The following is a 24,509-nucleotide window of genomic DNA, read 5'->3' on the forward strand; positions in this document are numbered from 1 at the left end:
AGAGCATTTGGATGATCCAGAGGAGTTTTGGGAGAATGTCCTATCGTCTGATGAAACCAAACTGGAACTGTTTGGTAGAAACACAACTTGTCGTGTTTGGAGGAAAAAGAATACTGAGTTGCATCCATCAAACACTATACCTACTGTAAAGCATGGTGGTGGAAACATCATGCTTTGGGGCTGTTTCTCTGCAAAGGGGCCAGGACGACTGATCCGGGTACATGAAAGAATGAATGGGGCCATGTATCGTGAGATTTTGAGTGCAAACCTCCTTCCATCAGCAAGGGCATTGAAGATGAAACGTGGCTGGGTCTTTCAACATGACAATGATCCAAAGCACACCGCCAGGGCAACGAAGGAGTGGCTTCGTAAGAAGCATTTCAAGGTCCTGGAGTGGCCTAGCCAGTCTCCAGATCTCAACCCTATAGAAAACCTTTGGAGGGAGTTGAAAGTCCGTGTTGCCAAGCGAAAAGCCAAAAACATCACTGCTCTAGAGGAGATCTGCATGGAGGAATGGGCCAACATACCAACAACAGTGTGTGGCAACCTTGTGAAGACTTACAGAAAACGTTTGACCTCTGTCATTGCCAACAAAGGATATATTACAAAGTATTGAGATGAAATTTTGTTTCTGACCAAATACTTATTTTCCACCATAATATGCAAATAAAATGTTAAAAAAACAGACGATGTGATTTTCTGGATTTTTTTTTCTCAGTTTGTCTCCGATAGTTGAGGTCTACCTATGATGTAAATTACAGACGCCTCTCATCTTTTTAAGTGGTGGAACTTGCACTATTGCTGACTGACTAAATACTTTTTTGCCCCACTGTATATATATAGAAAAACATATCTGTTCCACCAGTTTCACTGTAGAGATGCAGAAGTATGAAACATATAGTTTTTCTTCACGCCTATGCAGGACTTTTGAACACCACTGTATATATATATATATATATATATATATATATTGTAGGGATGTCACTCACTCAGGTGCGACGACTGACACTCAGGAGGCACGTTCCTTTAAAAGTTCACAGGGTTTATTGCTTCATAAACCACATGGCAAAAATAACAGAAAACAAATAGCCTTTGGCTCAGGGAAGAAAAGCAAGTGTCCAGTCCTTCAGGCTCAGTCCTGGAGCCTTAACACACTCAGGAGGGTTTAACCTCCACACATATCTGCTGTGTAAAGCATTAGCCTGTCTTATATAGAGCTAACCACACCCAGGAACCCATCACATGATTAGACATGTGGTATGACATCACCACAGGTCCTGAAACACATATATACATGGTTATGTGACATAAAGAAAACACTCTGGGCTACATCACAGCGACACGCCACCTATGTGACACATACCTCCCGTTGACTACACACCCTTTAGCCATGCTACATACCTCCCCCTCTGCCTAAAGCCATGGGGCTTGGCACTTTCCCCCACTAAACAAGGGATTCTTGATAGGGCATCAGCATTACCGTGCAGCTTTCTGGCCCAATGTTCCACATGGAAACTGAAGTCCTGCCGGGCTAAGAACCAACGGGTGACCCTAGCATTTCTACATTTTGTTTCCCTCATCCACTTAAGTGGGGCATGGTCGGATATTAGTCTGAATTTACGTCCCGGCAGATAGTACCGTAACGTGTCCACCGCCCACTTTATGGCCAAACACTTTTTTTCTACGACTGAGTAGTTCTTTTCAGATGAAGACAGCTTTCTACTCAGAGAGAATAGGATGCTCCTCCCCATGCATCTGTCTGAAGAATAAATTCTTTCTTGAAATCTGGGGCCATCAGAACAGGTTGCTTACATAGAGCCCCTTTCAATTCTTGGAAGGCTGACTCTGTCTTTTCAGACAATTTAACCATCACTGATTTTGTCATGTGGCTCTGTTAGGACCTCGTGCTCTATGACCTTCGTGTATCCTGGCAACTCTGAAAACAGGTCTCTGTTTTTCTGGAGTAACTCCCGGCACTGCTGTTTCTGGGTCTTCGATAGCGTCTCTGCTATAGTGACCGCTCCGACCTCACCTTCTGGGTTGTTTAACAAAGATGGAGTTACTGCCGGCTCTCTATCTTGCCATGGCTTGATGAGGTTGACATGGTAAACTTGGAATGGTTTCCGTCTTCCTGGTTGGTGAATTTTATAATTTACCTCACCAAGTTTCTCGACGACCTCATATGGCCCTTGCCATTTGGCCAAGAACTTGCTTTCCACCATCGGAACTAACACAAGAACTCGGTCTCCCGGATTGAACTGCCTAACTCTTGCAGACCGGTTGTAGACCCTGGCCTGAGCTTCTTGTGCCTGGAGGAGGTGTTCTTTCACGATAGGCATCACCTTTGCAATCCTCTGCTGCATCAGGGCCACATGCTCAGTGACACTTCTATGGGGCGTGACTTCGGCCTCCCAGGTTTCCTTGGCTATATCCAGGAGTCCTCGCGGATGTCGGCCATATAGAAGCTCAAACGGTGAGAACCCTGTGGAGGCCTGTGGAACTTCACGAATGGAAAACATCAGATATGGTAAGAGACAATCCCAGTCTCTACCGTCTTTCTATATAGCTTTTTTCAGCATGCTCTTCAGGGTGGCATCGGGTATTCTAGAATATGCATGTCCCCGTAGTATACCCTCGAGTACTGCAGGAATTAAGTACAGTCATTGATAGACCATTATTTTTAATCTTTAAAGACTCCATAATAACAGGGTCTGTGCCACAGGACTGGCGTATAGCAAATGTGGTGCCAATATTCAAAAAGGGAACAAAAACTGAACTCGGAAACTATAGGCCAGTAAGCTTAACCTCTACTGTGGGTAAAATCCTGGAGGGCATTCTAAGGGACGCTATACTGGAGTATCTGAAGAGGAATAACCTCATGACCCAGTATCAGCACGGGTTTACTAGGGACCGTTCATGTCAGACTAATTTGATCAGTTTCTATGAAGAGGTAAGTTCCGGATTGGACCAAGGGAACCCAGTGGATGTAGTGTATATGGACTTTTCAAAAGCTTTTGATACGGTGCCACACAAAAGGTTGATACATAAAATGAGAATAATGGGGATAGGGGAAAATATGTGCAAGTGGGTTGAGAGCTGGCTCAGGGATAGGAAACAAAGGGTGGTTATTAATGGAGCACACTCGGACTGGGTAGCGGTTAGCAGTGGGGTACCACAGGGGTCAGTATTGGGCCCTCTTCTTTTTAACATATTTATTAATGACCTTGTAGGGGGCATTCAGAGTAGAATTTCAATATTTGCAGATGACACTAAACTCTGCAGGGTAATCAATACAGAGGAGGACAATTTTATATTACAGGATGATTTATGTAAACTAGAAGCTTGGGCTGATAAATGGCAAATGAGCTTTAATGGGGATAAATGTAAGGTCATGCACTTGGGTAGAAGTAATAAGATGTATAATTATGTGCTTAATTCTAAAACTCTGGGCAAAACCGTCAATGAAAAAGACCTGGGTGTATGGGTGGATGACAAACTTAAATTCAGTGGCCAGTGTCAGGCAGCTGCTACAAAGGCAAATAAAATAATGGGATGCATTAAAAGAGGCATAGATGCTCATGAGGAGAATATAATTTTGCCTCTATACAAGTCACTAGTTCGACCACACTTAGAATACTGTGCACAGTTCTGGTCTCCGGTGTATAAGAAAGACATAGCTGAACTGGAGCGGGTGCAGAGAAGAGCGACCAAGGTTATTAGAGGACTGGGGGGTCTGCAATACCAAGATAGGTTATTACACTTGGGGCTATTTAGTTTGGAAAAACGAAGACTAAGGGGTGATCTCATTTTAATGTATAAATATATGAGGGGACAGTACAAAGACCTTTCTGATGATCTTTTTAATCATAGACCTGAAACAGGGACAAGGGGGCATCCTCTGCGGTTGGAAGAAAAAAGGTTTAAGCATAATAACAGACACGGATTCTTTACTGTAAGAGCAGTGAGACTATGGAACTCTCTGCCGTGTGATGTTGTAATGAGTGATTCATTACTTAAATTTAAGAGGGGACTGGATACCTTTCTGGAAAAGTATAATGTTACAGGGTATATACACTAGATTCCTTGATAGGGCGTTGATCCAGGGAACTAGTCTGATTGCCGTATGTGGAGTCGGGAAGGAATTTTTTTTCCCCAATGTGGAGCTTACTCTTTGCACATGGGTTTTTTTTGCCTTCCTCTGGATCAACATGTTAGGGCATGTTAGGTTAGGCTATGGGTTGAACTAGATGGACATATAGTCTTCCTTCAACCTTAATAACTATGTAACTATGTATATGGACAATGATGATTCCAGAATTCGCGGCAGACTGTGCCCGTCGCTGATTGGTCGAGGCAACCTTTATGACATCATCGTCGCCATGGCAACCATTATGACATCATCGTCGCTGTGCCCGTTGCTGATTGGTCGAGGCCTGGCGGCCTCGACCAATCAGAGGCGCGGGATTTCTACGTCGATACTGTGCTCGTCGCTGATTGAGATGTGGGATTTCCAGGACAGACAGACAGACAGAAAGACAGACAGACAGAAAGACAGACAGACGGAAAAACCCTTAGGCAATTATATATATAGATATAGAGATGTAATGTGTGTGTGTTTTGAAGAATATTTTGTTTGAAAATGATGTGTAAATGACATAGAGAACTGCTGTAGGTAAATGCTCATGTTAAAATCGCATTGCAATCACACTGCATTCTGATGTAAATCGGATGTTAGGTTTGAAAAATCAGATTGTACTCGCATAAAAAGCACATTACACTCGCATGACACTTGCATTACACTCGTCCGACTTTCCTGCATCAAAATTGGACCGATTTTAAAATCGTTAGTGTGACTCCAGCCTAAAGGTCAGCTACACACAGTGCAGTTTGCGTTTTTAATGAATCAACTAACTCGGATCAACTAATACTTTTTTGACCTATTCATGTGATTTGTGCTATGAAAATGATACATATGATCAGTCCATGAAGGGCGTTATTCAGGCATTTCATGACAACTATGATAGCTCGCTTTATGTTTGGTGGCATTATGTAGTGATGTGTGAAGGAAATTACCATGCTTCCTGTTGGGTCATCTACTGCTTGGCAGCACGCAAGACTCCAACCTAAAGCATTTTATATTTCATAGTCAAAAACTCAGAAACCACACAACGGAGGAAGAGCTCAAAATGAGGCTGTGATAAAGATTTATAGTCTTCTCAGGAAGAGCAAAGATTGTAAAGAAGGGCAAGCACAAATGCTGCACAATGAGGTAAGACTTTCTTAAGCCATTTAGTTCTCATCTAGTGTAAATTCAATGGAAAAGTTGTAGAACTAGTGGGGTAAAGATTATCAGTAGTAATAATAATAATCTTTATTTCTATATAATGCTAACATATTCCGCAGTGCTTTACAGTTTGCACACATTATTATTGCTGTCCCCGATGGGGCTCACAATCTAAATTCGCTACCAGTATGTCTTTGGAATGTGGGAGGAAACCGGAGAACCCGGAGGAAACCCACGCAAACACGGTGAGAACATACAAACTCCTTGCAGATGTTGTCCTTGGTGGGATTAGAACCTAGGACCCCAGCACTGCAATGCTAACCACTTAGCCACCGTGCTGCCCAACATGGACTTCTTATTATCTGTGCTATAGTATTATATTGTCTTATATAGATAATTTGAATGGCTAAAGTACATTGAAATTGCCAAATTATCAAAGTATGAGTATGACATGAAATTATGGGTTTCCAGCTCTACCTTACTTTAACCTCAGAATATCATGGCACGCGTACAAAATGTTATGAATGTGATAAATTGGATACATCTCTCTAAAGTAACCCTGATTGAGATACATTTCATACACAGTATAGTAACCTTAGCCTGCAGAATTGTGTACAGATGAATCTCAGTCTAGGTTAGTCGACTCCAAATATTGGCAGCGTGTCAATAGAAAAATCTGCTCTTCCATACACACAGAGCAGTTATGTTGCATGTATGTGTATAGGACATTGTGAGGTGTTCCTTTCAGAATTGCTGTTTTTCATGTGCTATTTGCCCACAGACATCAACAGCTATCCACCTAAAAACATAACCTCTGTGTCATAGGTTGTTTTGTCAAACAAATACTTTATGATGACGATAGATTCACGCAAGAAGTCGAAACAAAAAAAGTTTATATTATTATACTTGTATGATTTTTTAACTCTGTAGACTACCTTCACACACTTTTTGGCAATATTTTAAATACGCTTTTTACTGATATGTGTCATAGTTGTTGTTTTTTACTTCAAGTGTTTTAGTAGCTGTGTATGCTTTGTACATAAGGATATATGTTGTAGATGTACAGTATATGAGATGGGAAATATGTTCGTCTGTACCCAACCTTACAATGGTTTCAACAAATTTTTTTAGCAGCTTCTTTGGACACATTTTTACACAAAAAAACATTTGGATGTTGGCTGTAAAGTTTTTTTGTGGTGCTTTTCCACGCTTATATTTTCATCAGAAAAAGCTTGTAAAAAAACAAATAAAATGCATGGTGTTTTTTATACAGTCATGGCCAAAAGTATTGACACCCCTGCAATTCTGTCAGATAATACTCATTTTCTTCCTGAAATTGATTGCAAACACAAATTCTTTGGTAATATTATCCGCATTTAATTTGTCTTAAATGAAAAAACACAAAAGAGAATGAAGCAAAAAGCAAAACATTGATCATTTCACACAAAACTCCAAAAATGGGCCAGACAAAAGTATTAGCACCCTCAGCCTAATAATTGGTTGCACAACCTTTAGCCAAAATAACTGCGACCAACCGCTTCCGGTAACCATCAATGAGTTTCTTACAATGCTCTGTTGGAATTTTAGACCATTCTTCTTTGGCAAACTGCTCCAGGTCCCTGATATTTGAAGGGTGCCTTCTCCAAACTACCATTTTTAGATCTCTCCACAGGTGTTCTATGGGATTCAGGTCTGGACTCATTGCTGGCCACCTTAGAAGTCTCCAGCGCTTTCTCTCAAACCATTTTCTAGTGCTTTTTGAAGTGTGTTTTGGGTCATTGTCCTGCTGGAAGACCCATGACCTCTGAGGGAGACCCAGCTTTCTCACACTGGGCCCTACATTATGCTGCAAAATTTGTTGGTAGTCTTCAGACTTCATAATGCCATGCACACGGTCAAGCAGTCCAGTGCCAAAGGCAGCAAAGCAACCCCTAAACATCAGGGAACCTCCGCCATGTTTGACTGTAGGGACCGTGTTCTTTTCTTTGAATGCCTCTTTTTTTCTCCTGTAAACTCTATGTTGATGCCTTTGCCACAAAAGCTATACTTTTTTTTCATCTGACCGGAGAACATTCTTCCAAAACGTTTAAGGCTTTTTCAGGTAAGTTTTGGCAAACTCCAGCCTGGCTTTTTATGTCTCGGGGTAAGAAGTGGGGTCTTCCTGGGTCTCCTACCATACAGTCCCTTTTCATTCAGATGCCGAAGGATAGTACGGGTTGACACTGTTGTACCCTGTACCCTCGGACTACAGGGCAGCTTGAACTTGTTTGGATGTTAGTCGAGGTTCTTTATCCAACATCCGCACAATCTTGCATTGAAATCTCTTGTCAATTTTTCTTTTCCGTCCACATCTAGGGAGGTTAGCCACAGTGCCATGGGCTTTACACTTCTCGATGACACTGCGCACGGTAGACACAGGAACATTCAGGTCTTTGGAGATGGACTTGTAGCCTTGAGATTGCTCATGCTTCCTCACAATTTGGTTTCTCAAGTCCTCAGACAGTTCTTTGGTCTTCTTTCTTTTCTCCATGCTCAATGTGGTACACACAAGGACACAGGACAGAGGCTGAGTCAACTTTAATCCATGTCAACTGGCTGCAAGTGTAATTTAGTTATTGCCAACACCTGTTAGGTGCCACATGTAAGTTACAGGTGCTGTTAATTTCACAAATTAGAGAAGCATCACATGATTTTTCGAACAGCGCCAATACTTTTGTCCTCCCCCTGTTTTATGTTTGGTGTGGAATTATATCGAATTTGGCTTTAGGACAATTCTTTTTGTGTTTTTTCATTTAAGACAAATTAAATGAAGATAATAATACCAAATAATTTGTGTTTGCAATCATTTTCAAGAAGAAACTGAGTATTATCTGACATAATTGCAGGGGTGTCAATACTTTTGGCCATGACTGTATGTTGGAAAAAATAGTTTGAAAGAAGCTTTAGGCCTCACTCACATGTCAGTTTGGTGAGAATTTTGTATCCGTTGTAGCAAAGCCAGGTAGGACAGGGTTAAATCCTAACTCTGCAGGGTTTGATTAGAGGCACCTGCATAGCTTTTTACTAGAAGCAGGAAGTAGATGCACTTAGTGGCAAGTGTGATGAGGAACTGAGCAGAGTGTAGATTCTGCTGGGAGCTGCAGAGTACCATTTGTTGCAGACTAAACTGAGCCTAGTGAATTGCCGGGATTTCCGCACCGCATGGTTGACAGACTGTGGTCTGTGTTTGGGTGGAGAGGTGAAAAGACCCTTTGGTGCTTGTCTCTCTTAGGCTACTTTCACACTAGCGTTAACTGCAATCCGTTACAATGCGTCGTTTTGCAGAAAAAACGCATCCTGCAGAAGTGTTTGCAGGATGCGTTTTTTCTCCATTGACTAACATTACGCGACGCATTGCGACGGATTGCCACACGTCGCAACCGTCGCGCGACGGTTGCGCCGTGTTGTGGCGGACCGTCGGCCACAAAAAACGTTCCATGCAACGTTTTTTGCAGCCGACGGACCGTCTTTTCCGACCGCGCATGCGCGGCCGGAACTCCGCCCCCACCTCCCCGCACCTCACAATGGGGCAGCGGATGCGCTGAAAAGCAGCATCCGCTGCACCCGTTGTGCGGCGGAGACAACGCTAGCGTCGGTAACCTCGGCCCGACACACTGCGACGGGCCGAGCCCAACGCTAGTGTGAAAGAAGCCTAAGGCCTCTTTCACACTTCCGTCTTTTCAGATCCGTTGCAATGCGTCGTTTTGGGAAAAAACGGATCCTGCAAATGTGTCCGCAGGATCCGTTTTTTTTCCATAGACTTGTATTAGCGACGGATCGCGATGGATGGCCACATGTCGCATCCGTCGTGCGACGGATCCGTCATGTTTTGGCGGACTGTCGTCTGCAAAAAACATTCAATGTAATGTTTTTTTGTCTGCATCGGGAAAACTTGTAGCGACGGATCCTGCGTCATACGTCGTTGACTAGAATGGAAGCCTATGGACGCAGGATCCATCGTGACACGTCGTATGACGGAATCCAGCGCTGGAATCCGTTTTTTTACACTGAGCATGCTCAGAATCAGGAATTTGTAGCCAATTGGCCAGACAGGCTCCAAATCTAAATAAACGTGGCCTGGGGCGTCACCCCCAAATGTGCCAGCAAGACTCCTGCCAGCCTGAAGACAGCCAGCCAGTCAATATATTGGTTTCCCTATTTTCCAGTAGCCAATCACATTTGGGAGACTCCCATTTTTAGGCATGGAAAACAGATCCGTCAAAAAAAATGGATGAAACGAATGTTAAAAACGGACAAAACGGATGCAGTTTTTCAATGGAACCGTCTAGCGGATCCGTCGAAATACTGGATGCGTTGCATCCGTTTTTCACTATTTTTGACGCATCCTTTGATACGTCGCACCAACGCATTGTAACGGATTCAAAAAAAGGAAGTGTGAAAGTAGCCTAAGGCTACTTTCACACTAGCGTCAGTACGAGGCCGTCGCCATGCGCCGGCCCGACGTACCAACGCAAACTGCGGAAAAAAAGAACAACGTGGGCAGCGGATGCAGTTTTACAATGCATCCGCTGCCCCATTGTAAGGTCTGGGGAGGAGGGGGCGGAGTTCCGTCCGCGCATGCGAGGTCGGAAATGGTGGACTCAGCGCACCAAAAAGTGTTACATGGAACGTTTTTTGTGCCGACGGTCCGCCAAAACACGACGCATCCGTCGCACAATGGATGCAACGTGTGGCGATACGTTGCAATGCGTCTCTAATGAAAGTCTATGGAGAAAAAACGCATCCTGCGGGCAACTTTGCAGGATGCGTTTTTACTCCAAAACGACGCATTGCGACGTACGTCAAAAAACACTAGTGTGAAAGTAGCCTAAAAGAGCTTGAGGGGCAGCTGGACATTTATTTGAAAGGGTGAGCCTGCATGAGCCTGGACTGTTTATTTTGTTCCTTTATGCCAGAGAAATGCTGTTTGCTTTCTGTTCTGCTGAAAGTTTATACACTTCAATAAACTTTCTTGCTTGGTCCAAAAACTAAATGCCTTTGTGAATGCTACCAGCAGCCTAAAAGCAAGAACAATCCCTACAATTGGTGTTTTGGATGAGGGCACTGAATCCCAAGAAGCACAGGTGATTGTGGGATAAAGTCTGTATATACTGGGTAAAGGCAGTGTCAGCATTGCAAACACAGTCAGAAGGTATCAACAACCTTATGAAGCAATTAGTCCAAGTGCTACAGCAGAAGCAGCAGTAGATGCAGCATCAGCAGCAAATGGCTCTCTTGGCGGAAACTGTAGGGAGACTGTACTTTTTGCCAGCCAAAGGGAGAGTATCTGTGTGAGGAGAAAAATACAGGAGGCCTAGCAGAAAATGACTCTGTAGGATGATGTTGAGACTTTCCTGACTGTACGTGAGAGGGCAGCAGATAGAGAAAAACTGCTCCTGGAACAATGGGCAGATGTCCTGGCGTCGTCTCTGGAGAACCACAGAAGGCATATTATGACCTTGCCCTGCAGGATGTCAAAGAATACAACAAGCTGAAGGTGGAGATTATTGAATGTTTGGGGTTAATACTTGCAGTCCAGTTGTACCATGTGAACATTTTGCGGTAGAGAGTTCCAGAGTATGGGGGAAGCACGGGAGAAGTCTTATATGCGATTGTGGGAAGAAGAGATGAGAGGGGAGTGGAGAAGGAGATCTTGAGCGGATCGAAGGTTGCATGTGGGTAAGTACCGGTAGACCATGTCAAAGATGTATGGAGGAGACAGGTTGTGGATGGCTTTGTATGTCATAGTTAGGGTTTTGAACTGGAGCCTCTGGACAATAGGAAGCCAGTGAAGGGCTTGGCAGAGAGGAGAGGCTGGGGAAAAACAGGGAGACAGGTGGATTAGTCGGGCAGCAGAGCGCAGGATGGATTGGAGTGGTGCCAGAGTGCTACAGGGGAGGCCGGAGAGTAGGGGGTTGCAGTAGTCGAGGCGGGAGATGATAAGGTTGGGTGTGCACTAGTGTTTTTGTGGTTTCATGGTCAATTAATGCAGGGATCCAGGAAATCATTTGAGTTTGAGCTGGCAGGAGGAGGCAAGGGCTTGGATATGTGGCTTGAATGAGAGGGCAGAGTTGAGGATCACCCCGAGGCACCGAGCCTGTGGGACTGGGGAAAGTGAGCAGCCATTGACATTGAAGGATAGGTCTTGTGGAGGGGTAGAGTGAGATGGGGGATAGATGATGAATTCTGTTTTGTCCATGTTCAGTTTTAGAAAGCGAGCAGAAAAGAAAGCTGAAGCAGCAGACAGACATTGTGGGATTTTGGTCAGTAAGGAAGTGAGATCAGGTCCAGATAGGTAGATCTGCGTGTCATCGGAGTAGAGATGATACTGTAAACCGTGAGATTCTATGAGCTGTCCCAGGCCAATGGTGTAGATGGAGAAGAGCAGGGGCCCTAGGACTGAGCCTTGGGGAACACCGACAGACAGGGGCGAGGTGAGGAGTTGGTGTGAGAGAGGGAGACACTGAATGTTAGGTCTGTTAGATACGATGAGATCCAGGATAGGGCCAAGTCTGTGATGCCAGGAGATGAGAGAATCTGTAGCAGGAGGGAATGGTCATCAGTGTTGAAGGCAGAAGACAGGTCCAGGAGACGGAGGACAGAGTAGTGTTGCTTGCTCTTGGTGGTTAGTAGGTCGTTGGTAACTTAGGGTAGTTTCAGTTGAGTGATGGGGTCGAAAGCCAGATAGTAACCAGTCGAAGAGGGAGCAGAAGGAGATTTAGGAGGACAGTTCAAGATAGATATGCTGTTCCAGTAGTTTTGAGGCATAAGGAAGAAGAGATATCAGGTGATAGCTAGACACAGAGGATGGGCCGAGGGAGGGGTTTTTGAAGATGGGTGTGATCGAAGCATGTTTGAAGGATGAGGGGAAGGCACTATTTGTACGTGAGAGGTTGAAGAGGTGTGTTAGGGATGGGATGAAGACTGTGGTGAGGTAAGGGATTAGGTGGGACAGGAGCGTGTCAAGTGTGCAAGTGGTGAGATGTGATCTTAACAGTTAGAAGGGTGGAGAGCTGATCTTCTGTCATGGTGGAGAAGTTGGTTTTGGAGGAAGAGGGCTGAGCAGCTAAGAGGGGCATTGGGGGCTGTGGGCCAAAGCTTTCTCTGATCGTATCAATCTCCTACATCCATGATCTCTTTGGTACTACCAAACTTTCCTTCCTCGCCATCACCGAAACCTGGCTCACCCCTTCTGACACAGTCTCCCCTGCTGCACTCTCTTACGGTGGCTTCCACCTTTCCCACACACCCCGCCCCAGCAGCAAACATGGCGGAGGAGTTGGTTTTCTCCTGTCAGATAACTGCTCCTTCACCCCAATCCCACTGCCACCCTCTGTTACCCTCCCTTCCTTACTCTCCTTCCTTGGCATCACTGAAACCTTGCTCACCCCCTCTGACTCAGCCTCTCCAGCTGCACTTTCTTATGGCGGATTCCATCTCTCACACCCCTCGCCCCAGCAAAAAACATGGTGGAGGAGTGGGCGTACTCCTGTCCGATACCTGCTCCTTTACCCCAATTCCGCTACCACCCTCCGCTATTCTTCCCTCGTGGTGCACTCCGTCCGCATTTATTCCCCCACCAACCTCCAACTGGCTGTCATTTACCGCCCCCCAGGCCCAGCCACCACCTTCTTTGACCACTTCACCACCTGGCTACTTCATTTCCTTTCTGCGGGCATTCCCACTATCATCATGGGCGACTTCAACATCCCCATTGACACTTCCCTCTCAGCTGCCACTAAACTTCTAACTCTCACTTCCTCCTTCGGCCTCACTCAATGGTCCTCTGCAGCCACTCACAAAGACGGTCACACACTGGACCTCATCTTCACCCGCCTCTGCTCTCTATCTAACCTCTCTAACTCACCTCTTCCACTCTCTGACCACAACTTTCTCACATTCTCATCTCTCTCCACTCCATGTCTACAATCCCCACCCCACAAACTTTCACACCCTCGCAGAAATCTTAAACATCTTGACCTACATTCATTCTCTGAATCCCTCCTCCCCCTCACAGGCATAAGTTCCATACACAATGCGGATGACGCTGCTGCTCTATATAACACCACAATAGCTGTAGCTTTGGAATCTGCTGCCCCACTTACACATACCAAAGCTCGCAAAATCAACAGACAGCCCTGGCACACCAGCCTGACCAAAGAACTGAGGCGAGCTTCCAGGGCTGCTGAGCGCAGATGGAAAAGATCCCACTCTAACGAGCACTTCATCGCATTCAAACAGTCCCTCACTACTTTCAAGACCACACTCGCCACAGCTAAACAAACGTACTTCTCATCTCTCATATCCTCTCTCTCTCACAACCCTAAACAGTTATTCAACACCTTCAATTCTCTCCTCCGTCCCCCAGCACCTCCTCCCTCCCCACTTATCTCCGCTGAAGACTTTGCCTCATTTTTCAAGCAGAAGATTGATAGCATTAGAGACAGTTTTGGTCAACAACCCCCAGAGCCCTTCCTCCCGATTTCCCAGCCCTCCACCTCCAAAACCAACTTCTCCACCATTACAGAAGATCAACTCTCCACTCTACTCTCAAGATCGCATCTCACCACCTGTGCACTTGACCCACTCTCATCCCACCTCATCCCAAACCTCACCACAGTCTTCATCCCAACCCTAACCCATCTCTTCAACCTATCACTAACAACTGGTGTTTTCCCCTCAAGCTTTAAACATGCCTCCATCACACCTATCCTCAAAAAGCCCTCTCTTGACCCATCCTCTGTATCTAGCTATCGCCCTATATCACTTCTCCCCTATGCCTCCAAACTACTGGAACAACAGATTTACCTTGAACTGTCCTCCCATCTCTCTTCTTGCTCCCTCTTTGACCGCCTACAATCTGGCTTCCGGTCACACCACCGGTCACACCATTCCACCGAAACGACCCTAACTAAAGTCACCAATGACCTCTTAACCGCCAAGAGCAAGCGACACTACTCTGTCCTCCTCCTCCTCGACCTGTCGGCTGCCTTTGACACAGTGGACCATTCCCTATTATTACAAACCCTCTCATCCCTTGGCATCGCAGACTTGGCCCTATCCTGGATCTCATCATACCTAACAGACCGGACATTCAGCGTCTCCCACTCACACACCATCTCCTCACCTTGCCCTCTATCTGTCGGAGTCCCACAAGGTTCAGTCCTTGGGCCCTTACTCTTCTCCATTTACACCTTTGGCCTGGGACAGCTCATAGAATCTCATGGCTTTCAGTATCACCTCTATGCTGATGACACACAGATCTACATCTCTGGACCAGATATCACCTCCCTTCTAACCAGAATCCCTCAATGTCTGTCCACTATTTCATCCTTCTTCTCTGCTAGATTTCTGAAACTTAACATGGACAAAACAGAATTCATCATCTTTCCCCCATCTCACGCGACCCCCCCCCCAACGAACCTATCCATTATAGTAAATGGCTGCCCACTCTCCCCAGTCCCACAAGCTTGCTGCCTCGGGGTAATCCTTGACACTGATCTCTCCTTCAAACCACATATCCAAGCCCTTTCCACTTCCTGCCGCTTTCAACTCAAAACTATTTCACGAATCCGTTCATTCCTCAACCATGAATCTGCAAAAACCCTAGTCCATGCCCTCATCATCTCTCGCCTTGACTACTGCAACCTCCTGCTCTGTGGCCTCCCCTCTAACACTCTCGCACCCCTCCAATCTATTCTAAACTCTGCTGCCCGACTAATCCACCTGTCCCCCCGCTATTACCCGGCCTCTCCCCTCTGTCAATCCCTTCACTGGCTCCCCATTGCCCAGAGACTCCGCTACAAAACCCTAACCATGACGTACAAAGCCATCCACAACCTGTCTCCTCCATACATCTGTGACCTCGTCTCCCGGTACTTACCTACCCGCAACCTCCGATCCTCACAAGATCTCCTACTCTACTCCCCTCTTATCTCCTCTTCCCACAATCGTATACAAGATTTCTCTCGCGTATCACCCCTACTCTGGAACCCTCTACCACAACACATCAGACTCTCGCCTACCATCGAAACCTTCAAAAAGAACCTGAAGACCCACCTCTTCACACAAGCCTACAACCTGCAGTAACCACCGATCGACCAAACCGCTGCATGACCATCTCTACCCTCACCTACTGTATTCTCACCCATCCCTTGTAGATTGTGAGCCTTTGCGGGCAGGGTCCTCATTCCTCCTGTACCAGTTATGACTTGTATTGTTTAAGATTATTGTACTTGTTTTTATTATGTATACCCCTCCTCACATGTAAAGCGCCATGGAATAAATGGCGCTATAACAATAAATAATAATAATAATAATAATCTTCTGCTTAAAGAAAGAGGCAAAGTCTTCAGCAGAGATGAGAGGAGAGAGAGTAGGTGCTGGGGGACGGAGTAGAGAATTGAAAGTGTTGAGAAGCTGTTTAGGGTTGTGAGATAGGGAGGATATGAGAGATGAGAAGGAAGTTTGTTTTGCGGCAGTGAGTGTGTACTTGAAGATGGTGAGGGACTGCTTGTATGCAATGAAGTGCTCGGCAGTGCAGGATCTCTTCACATCTGGCACTACCAAAAGGACATATCACCCTGGTTTCAGATGTTCAATTTGTTACATCTGGTGCAAAAATAGCTACAGCCTGAGACCTGCTCTCCATCACAGATAGTGGAAAGGGTGGCCGTGGATTGATTTATCCATTCACTACCAAAATCCATGCAAAGCTGTGTTTCTCAAGGAGATCCCAAGACTGCAGAAGACCTAGTGAGCTGGTAGAAAGGTACTTTGCTTCAGAGAACTCCCTGAGCAGTCAAGGGATACTGAGTTCCTCTGTTAGAGACACTCAAAAGAAAGTGTCCAAGGCTTTGTCTGAGGGGTGCCCAAAGACCCAGGGGGGTCAGAGCCAGGATCAAGTGGTACACCTCTTCACATTTGTCTTTTAGAGGTGCCATGCCCTGGGTCATATATCATCCCACTGTCCCTTGACCTCAGAGCTGATGGACTGCAGCATGGGCCGGTGCTGTTCCTATTTCGACTAACCTCTGTGCAGCACTGTTCCCCATCTTGGCATGGGGCCTCAGGTTTGCTAAGTGACTGAAAATGGGTTGCAAGTGACTTGACTTCTGGACTCCAAGACTTTAGTTACCCTGTTAGGAGCCACATTTCTACATGTGCCAGTCCCTGGGAAGGTGGCAGGCGTCAGGTGTATTTATGGAGATGCCAAACACTTTTCTGTGGCCTGGGTTAACATTGAAACATACTCTGGTTCTGTGGCCCACAAAGTGCGAGTTGTCACAAACTTGTCACATCCTATATTTATCGGTTGTGATTTTCCTCTGTTTTTAGATTTTTGCAGGATAGTGATACCACTTGTAGCTCGTCTGACAACCAGGTTACAATGATAAAAAAAGTCACATACCACGGCCGACGAGTTGCCATTGTCTGTATGGGTTGGCAATAAGGGTGTGGAAGCATGCCCTAAAGTCAATATCCCTGAGTTGGAGGTGTCAAGGAAAAATTTTGGAACTGCCCAACTCAAGGACTTAACTTTGAAAGGAACCCTGGGAAATATAAGAGTGGTAAATGTTGTTCCCCAGGATCCAGGAACCGGTGTTCAGTTTTCATATTGGGACAGGCATAAAGATCTGTTGTATCAAGGGACCAAAGTGAGGGGCAAGGTAAGAGTGCCTCCTCAAGGCATGATCCAGGGAGTATAATTCAGTAACTCAGGTGAAAAAATTTAAACCTAGGGTGTGTGCTCACAGTAGGGAACACATTTCTTGCCAAGTGGCAAGGGCCCTGTGAAGTGATGGAAAGGTTGGTGAGGACCACTATAAAGTTTACCAACCAGTGGAAGGAAGCCCCACCAGGTAGGTCATATCAGCTTGGTCAAGCTTTTTCGGGACAGGGTTCACTGTGGGTTTTGCAGATAGTGTCCAGCCCTTGGTTTAGGGCAAAGGGGAAGGGTACGTTGCAAAGCCAGGTAAGACAGGGTTAAATCCCAACTCTGCACAGATTAGAGGCACTTGCCTAGCTTTTGAATAGAAGAAGGGAGTAGGTTCACTTGGTGTGCAGTGTGCTGGAGAACTGGATAGAGTGTAGATTCTGCTGGGAGCTGCAGAGTACTGTTTTTTGCAGACTAAACTGAGCTAGGTGAAGTGCCAGGATATACACATGGGTGAGATACTGTACTCTGTGTCTTGGAAAAGAGATGAAAAGATCTCTTGATGCTGGTCTCCCTAACTTGAAAGACAGCTGAACATTTATCTGAATGGGTGAGCCAGCATGTGCCTTTATATGAACTGTTTATTTTGTTCTTTTATGCTGGTGAAAGTATTTTTGTTTTCCGTTCTGCTGGAAGTTTATGCACTGCAATAAACCTCCCTGTTTGACCCATGTGCTTCTGTTAATCCTACCAGATACCTAAAAGTGAATAAATCACCTACGCAGTATTTATAAGTGTAACGGGAGCGGTGGTGTAACCACTATGCCGTGATCCAAGGAGAGCCTGGAAGGGCGTGAACACCTGACTCTTCCTAGAGCCCCAGATAGTGGGGACAGATTTGGCTCCAGATAGAAACCAGGTGCTACACCAGGATGGACCAGCACAGCAGCTGACCCCCAAGGGACAGGAAGCTAGAACAGCCTAGAAGGGAAAGTTCAGCTGGTGAGGGCACAGCAGGAACACAGGAGTGGTAGTCGCTGGCGGGGATGGCTGGAATACAGGCAGGTACTAGCAGGTGCAGAGAGGAAGAGTTGGTATACAGGTGTGCACTGGCAGTTTTAGGCAGGTACGGCTGATGCACTGTCAGGTGCAGGCAAGGCAGGTACGGTAAGTATGGCTTGCGCAGAAAGGAACAACTGATATACAAGTGAGCACTGACAGGTGCAGGCAGGTACAGCTGGTATACAGGTGGCCACTGGAAAGTTCAGGCAGGTACAGTAGGCAGGTATATTGGGTACACAGGTAGGCACTGGCAGGTTCAGGTAGGTATGTCAGGCAGGTACAGCTGATACACAGACAGGCACTGGCAGGTGCAGGCAGGTATGGCTGGTATACAGGTTGGCACTGGCAGGTGCAGGCAGGTATGGCTGGTATACAGGTGAGCACTGGCAGGTATGGCTGCTATAAAGGTGGGCACTGGCAGGTACTGGAAAATAAGCTAGGGGACCTGAGAACTAGCAAACGTGCAATAAGGCAAAGTGAACACGTTGCTCAGGCACCTCCCATTAGATGAAGATGCCTTAAATAATAAGTGTCTCACAGCCATTGGCTGGAGACACTTTAGGACGGTGTGCACTGTTCTTCTAAGAAGGAGGGAGTGTGTGTGTGCACACATCCTAAGCACAGTGCCCGGGGATTCATGTAGGAATGCTCAGACCTGACACCCAAGATGGTGCACCACATTATGGGTGTCAGGTCCGAACATTCCTACATGAATAGTTTCCTGGAAAGTGGATTGGTTGTCGTGGGCCAGTTGAATGGCCACCAAGGTCTCTCGATCTGACCCCCTTAAACTTTTATCTTCGGGGTCATCTGAAGGCAATTGTCAAGGCAGTGAAGATACGAGATGTGCAGCATCTGAAATACTGGAAGCCTGTGCTAGCATTTCTTCTGTGGTGTTGCTATCAGTGTGTCAAGAGAGGAAGAAGAGGGTTGCATTGACAATCCAACACAATGGGCAGCACTTTGAACACATTTTATAAGTGGCCATAAACTTGTAAATAACTCATGAAAGAATAAAGTTATGTTAAAGCCAAGCACACCATTGTTTTTTGTGAAATTCTCAATAAGTGTGATGTGTCACATAACCCTCTTCCCATTGAAAAAAATAAAGTTGGATCCAAAATGTCCGACTTCAAGATGGCTGCCATGGTCACCACCCATCTTGAAAAGTTTTCCCCCTCCCATATACTAATGTGCCACAAACAGGAAGTTTCCATTTCCATTTTACTTAGGTGTATCCATATAAATGGCCCACCCTGTAGTAAAAATGTACAGTGCTGTGCAAATTAATTGGGACAAAGCATTTTTTAAGTAAAATCGTAAGTTGGTTACCAGTCAGTGATTCAAACCAGTTTTAATATATAAGAAATAAATCTTGGTCAACTAGCCAGTGGAAAAAAGTAATTTTCATAATTAGTATGTAAAATTGCTTTATAACATTTTATTTTTTTAATTAATTTGCACAGCACTGTATATTGCATAAAATTTCTATAATACAAATACACATGTAATACAGGTTTGTTTTTTAATTTGCAGCATGCCAAATAAGAGTAATGCCTTTTTCACAAGATGTTATTGAGCATGTCAGGATTCCCCTGACCGCTGCCACCAATTTGTCACAATTCACACCGTGACCGTCACCCCTACGTCACGGGTCGGGGTGGCTTTGGGCCAACAGACGGCTATCACATGTGCAGGGGGGCTTATCTTAGTTATCCCTCCACTGCTAATAATGTGATGAGAAAACACACACAAGGCTATTGACCTCTTAGTTTACAGCAGGGGCTTATTCTAGGTATCCCACTGCTTTCAATATACCACAAACTGCAGGGATTTATGTATATCTCGCTTACAGTTCCACTTAACACTTGCAGCTCTCTGGCGCCCCCCTTACTCTCAGGTCAGATTAGGTACTGCACCCTGGGTAATTAGTCGCCAGAAAGGCTGCCTGCTATGTACTGGCTATTGGGCACGCTGCAGCGACGCGATAAACTACTCCCACTCAGGCAGGAACAATAATTATCAACCCCACAGCCGCTTCAGCATCACCCAAAAGTCTGCACACTATCGGTATCACTGCCACCAGCTTCGATTAAACGGGTCCGAAGCTAACCCAACACAACAGTAACAGTAGCGTATTACCCTTCAGAAGACTTAGGGTACGGTTTAGAACAGGAGAACGAACTAATATTAAATATTATATTCCATAAAAATTAGGCAGTGCTTTATCAAAAATATTTTATAAAGATGTTACAAATGAGACAATTGCAAATATGTACACGGGTAATCTAATATATAATTGCCTAGAATACTACTTCCTACAATTTGTGCCAACTTCCGTGGCTTTGTCCGGAGCTAATGTCCGGAGCTAATGTCCGGAGCTAATGTCCGGAGATTAATTGCCTAGAATACTACTTCCTGCAATTTCTGCCAACTTCCGTGGCTTTGTCCGGAGCTAATGTCCGGAGCTAATGTCCGGAGCTAATGTCCGGAGCTAATGTCCGGAGATAAGTGACGTCAACAGTGTCCAGTGTCTGATTGGTTGCCGCCTGCTGCGAGCGACCAATCAGAAACGTGCCGTACTGTGACACACTCCGCCCGCCATTTTGGTGTGATTTTTGAATTTTTACCTCACAGCAAGTTTCTACTGCGTGGAGGCGGGCCCAGTGACGTTGCTCTTCAAGCTCCTGCCGAATTTCGTAAAAAAAATGATAATACCATTTACCAAAACTATATATATTTAGTTGTGAAGTGGTTCAGTGACATTTTCACACCAATTTTGAACTTTTGTTTGGTGTTTTCTCCATATACTGCCTATTATTTTTGTTCTTTCTTACTATTATTTATTAATTGTATTATTCTTACATTTGAATAAATAAAGTATATATGGATTCTAGACTCCCGATTCTTTAGAATCGGGCTGCCATCTAGTTATAACATAAAGGGAATAAAGGAGAAAAGATAACACTCACATGTTCAAAGCAGGGGCGGATTATAAGAGGGTCAATCTGGGCGGTAGCCCAGGGCCCAGTGGTGTGGGGGGGCCCTGGGCTACCGCACAGATTGGCCGCCGCCATCATCAGGGCATTACTCGCACTGTGCAGAGACTAGTCCAGAGAGTCAGTGAGTGACACAGTGACAGACAGTGGCACTGACCCACCAGCCGCCCGCCCGCCCCTGTCAGACTGGTGGTGCCGCCGCATTATAACCTCCTGACTGAGTCCTGATTTATGTGCCGTGCGGGCCTGCGGCCATGCCCCTGCCGTGCCGTCACTGACTCACTGCCTGACTGCCATGCCGTTCCGGGAGCCCCCCCGGACCTGGTGGGCAGAGAGAGGGGGCCCGCATCGGGCCCTGTCTCATCTTCTCACCGGGCCCCTAGCGGCGCTGCCTGCGGCGGTTTCCTATTGCCGTGCGGGCACGCCCACATGGCAATAGTTAACAACAGCCGTCGGCCGCAGCGCACATGTTGCCGGCGTCTGACGTCATTGTCAGTCGCTGGCGAGTGCGCGCTGCTGGAGGGAGCTCACCGCCTGGATCGCTGGTAAGGTGAGGAGAATTTTTTTTTTTTATAACGGTGGAGCGGAGGAGTCGGACACTGGGGCTGGGGGGCAGGTTGCTGTACACACTGGGGCAATGCTGGGAGCAGGACACAGTCTGGGGCAGTCTGACTGAATCTGGACACACTGGCCTGGGGCAATGATGCTGGAGGAGGACACAGTCTGGGGACTGGGGGCCTCAAATGATTGCATTTGCTGGACACACTGGGGGCCTGGGGGGGGCAATGCAGGAGACACTGGGGGGGCAATGCAGGAGACACTGGGGGCAATGCAGGAGACACTGGGGGGCAATGCAGGAGACACTGGGAGGGCAATGCAGGAGACACTGGGGGGGCAATGCAGGAGACACTGGGGAGGCAATGCAGGAGACACTGGGGGACAATGCAGGAGACACTGGGGGGCAATGCAGGAGACACGGGGGGGGCAATGCAGGAGACACTGGGGGGGCAATGCAGGAGACACTGGGGGGGCAATGCAGGAGACACTGGGGGTGGGGGGCAATGCAGGAGACACTGGGGGGGCAATGTAGGAGACACTGGGGGGACAATGCAGGAGACACTGGGGGGGCAATGCAGGAGACACTGGGGGTGGGGGGCAATGCAGGAGACACTGGGGGGGCATGGCAGGAGACACTGGGGGGGCAATGCAGGAGACACTGGGGGGCAATGCAGGAGACACTGGGGGGGCAATGCAGGAGACACTGGGGGGCAATGCAGGAGACACTGGGGGGGCAATGCAGGAGACACTGGGGGGGCAATGCAGGAGACACTGGGGGTGGGGGGCAATGCAGGAGACACTGGGGGCAATGCAGGAGACACTGGGGGGGCAATGCAGGAGACACTGGGGGGGCAATGCAGGAGACACTGGGGGTGGGGGGCAATGCAGGAGACACTGGGGGGGGCAATGCAGGAGACACTGGGGGGCAATGCAGGAGACACTGGGGGGGCAATGCAGGAGACACTGGGGGGGCAATGCAGGAGACACTGGGGGGGCAATGCAGGAGACACTGGGGGTGGGGGGCAATGCAGGAGACACTGGGGGTGGGGGGCAATGCAGGAGACACTGGGGGGGCAATGCAGGAGACACTGGGGGGACAATGCAGGAGACACTGGGGGGGCAATGCAGGAGACACTGGGGGTGGGGGGCAATGCAGGAGACACTGGGGGGGCATGGCAGGAGACACTGGGGGGGGGCAATGCAGGAGACACTGGGGGGGCAATGCAGGAGACACTGGGGGGGGCAATGCAGGAGACACTGGGGGGCAATGCAGGAGACACTGGGGGGGCAATGCAGGAGACACTGGGGGGGCAATGCAGGAGACACTGGGGGTGGGGGGCAATGCAGGAGACACTGGGGGCAATGCAGGAGACACTGGGGGGGCAATGCAGGAGACACTGGGGGGGCAATGCAGGAGACACTGGGGGTGGGGGGCAATGCAGGAGACACTGGGGGGGCAATGCAGGAGACACTGCGGGGCAATGCAGGAGACACTGGGGGGGCAATGCAGGAGACACGGGGGGGCAATGCAGGAGACATTAGGGGGGGCAATGCAGGAGACACTGGGGGGGCAATGCTGGAGGACACAGTCTGGGGACTGGGGCAGATGATTGCATTTGCTGGACTCACTGGGGCAATGCAGGAGACACGAGGGGGCAATGCAGGAGACACTGGGGGGGCATGCAGGAGACACTGGGGGGGGCAATGCTGGAGGACACAGTCAGGGGACTGGGGCAGATGATTGCATTTGCTGGACACACTGGGGCAATGCAGAAGACACTGGGGGGGCAATGCAGGAGACACTGGGGGGGCAATGCAGGAGGACACAGTCTGGGGCAGATGATTGCTGGACACACTGGGGCAGATTGCTGGACAAACTGGGCAATGCTGGACATACTGGGGCAGATTGCTGGATACACTGTGTGGAGATAATATGCTGGACACAGTGGGGGTAATATGCTGGACACACTGGGGATAATATGCTGGCCACACTGGGGCAGATTGTTGAACACACAGTCATGGGACAGGATGGAGACAGATGGGGCAGGATGGGGAAATCATATGGGGTAGAATGGATACTCAAGAGGGCAGGATGCACGAACATATTGCAGGAGCCAGGAATGAGATACACGGGACCAGGATGGGGAATATTATTTCTGTAGGGGCTAATTAAGGGATATTATTACTGCAGTGATGTATTTATTTTATTTTTTGAGTCTACTGTTTTAAATGGGGGGGAGGCGGTCCTGTTACTGTGCAGAGTGACACTATATTGCCTTTTTTCTTCAATGTTGAAATTGGGAAAAATTAATTAATGTGTTTTGCAAGCGGAGCTCGAGATAACTGTGTTATTTCCTGCAGAAACAACAAACAAGCCCTGGCTGGAATAAATGATGGCGGTCTGTGCTTCATGACAGATGAAGGACTTCACCTAGAGACGTCACTGGTGAGTCAGTGTTATCTATACACTGACACTATACACTGTAAACCAGGGGTGTCAAACTGCATTCCTCAAGGGCCTCAGCTCAGACCGTGCGTGTTTTCAAGATTTCCTTTGCATTACACAAGGTGCTGGAATCATTCCGTGCAGGTGATTAAATTGTCACCTGTGCAATACAAGGAAATCCTGAAAACATGACCTGTTTGCGGCCCTCGAGGAATGCAGTTTGACACCCCTGCTGGAAACCATATACAGAGCTCCTGTGTATAATGTCGCCAGTGATCGCTGTATAACCTCTACACAGACACTGCATACCAATTACAGATCTCCTGTGAATACTGGCAGTTATGGTGACAGTATTTTGTTTTTTATTTTATTTATTACTGTCAGTATTGTAGTATTCAGTCACTATGTGGTGGTAATATGTGGTCTGGAAATGGTGTTGCGGTATTTGTCCCTTGTATGTGCTAT

At 47.1% G+C, this 24,509-nt stretch overlaps 1 protein-coding gene across 1 annotated transcript in view; it reads left to right on the top strand.

Moving 5' to 3' along the window:
• The first annotated feature begins 5,037 nt into the window (after positions 1–5,037).
• Positions 5,038–24,509, top strand: part of CNR2 (cannabinoid receptor 2) — a 29,879-nt gene continuing 10,407 nt past the window's right edge. The window contains exon 1 of the mRNA XM_069756949.1: positions 5,038–5,269. The gene's annotated coding sequence lies outside the window, so the exon portion shown is untranslated. The remainder of the gene's footprint in view (positions 5,270–24,509) is intronic.

This window comes from Ranitomeya imitator, chromosome 3, assembly GCF_032444005.1.
Source record: "Ranitomeya imitator isolate aRanImi1 chromosome 3, aRanImi1.pri, whole genome shotgun sequence".
NCBI lineage: Eukaryota > Metazoa > Chordata > Amphibia > Anura > Dendrobatidae > Ranitomeya > Ranitomeya imitator.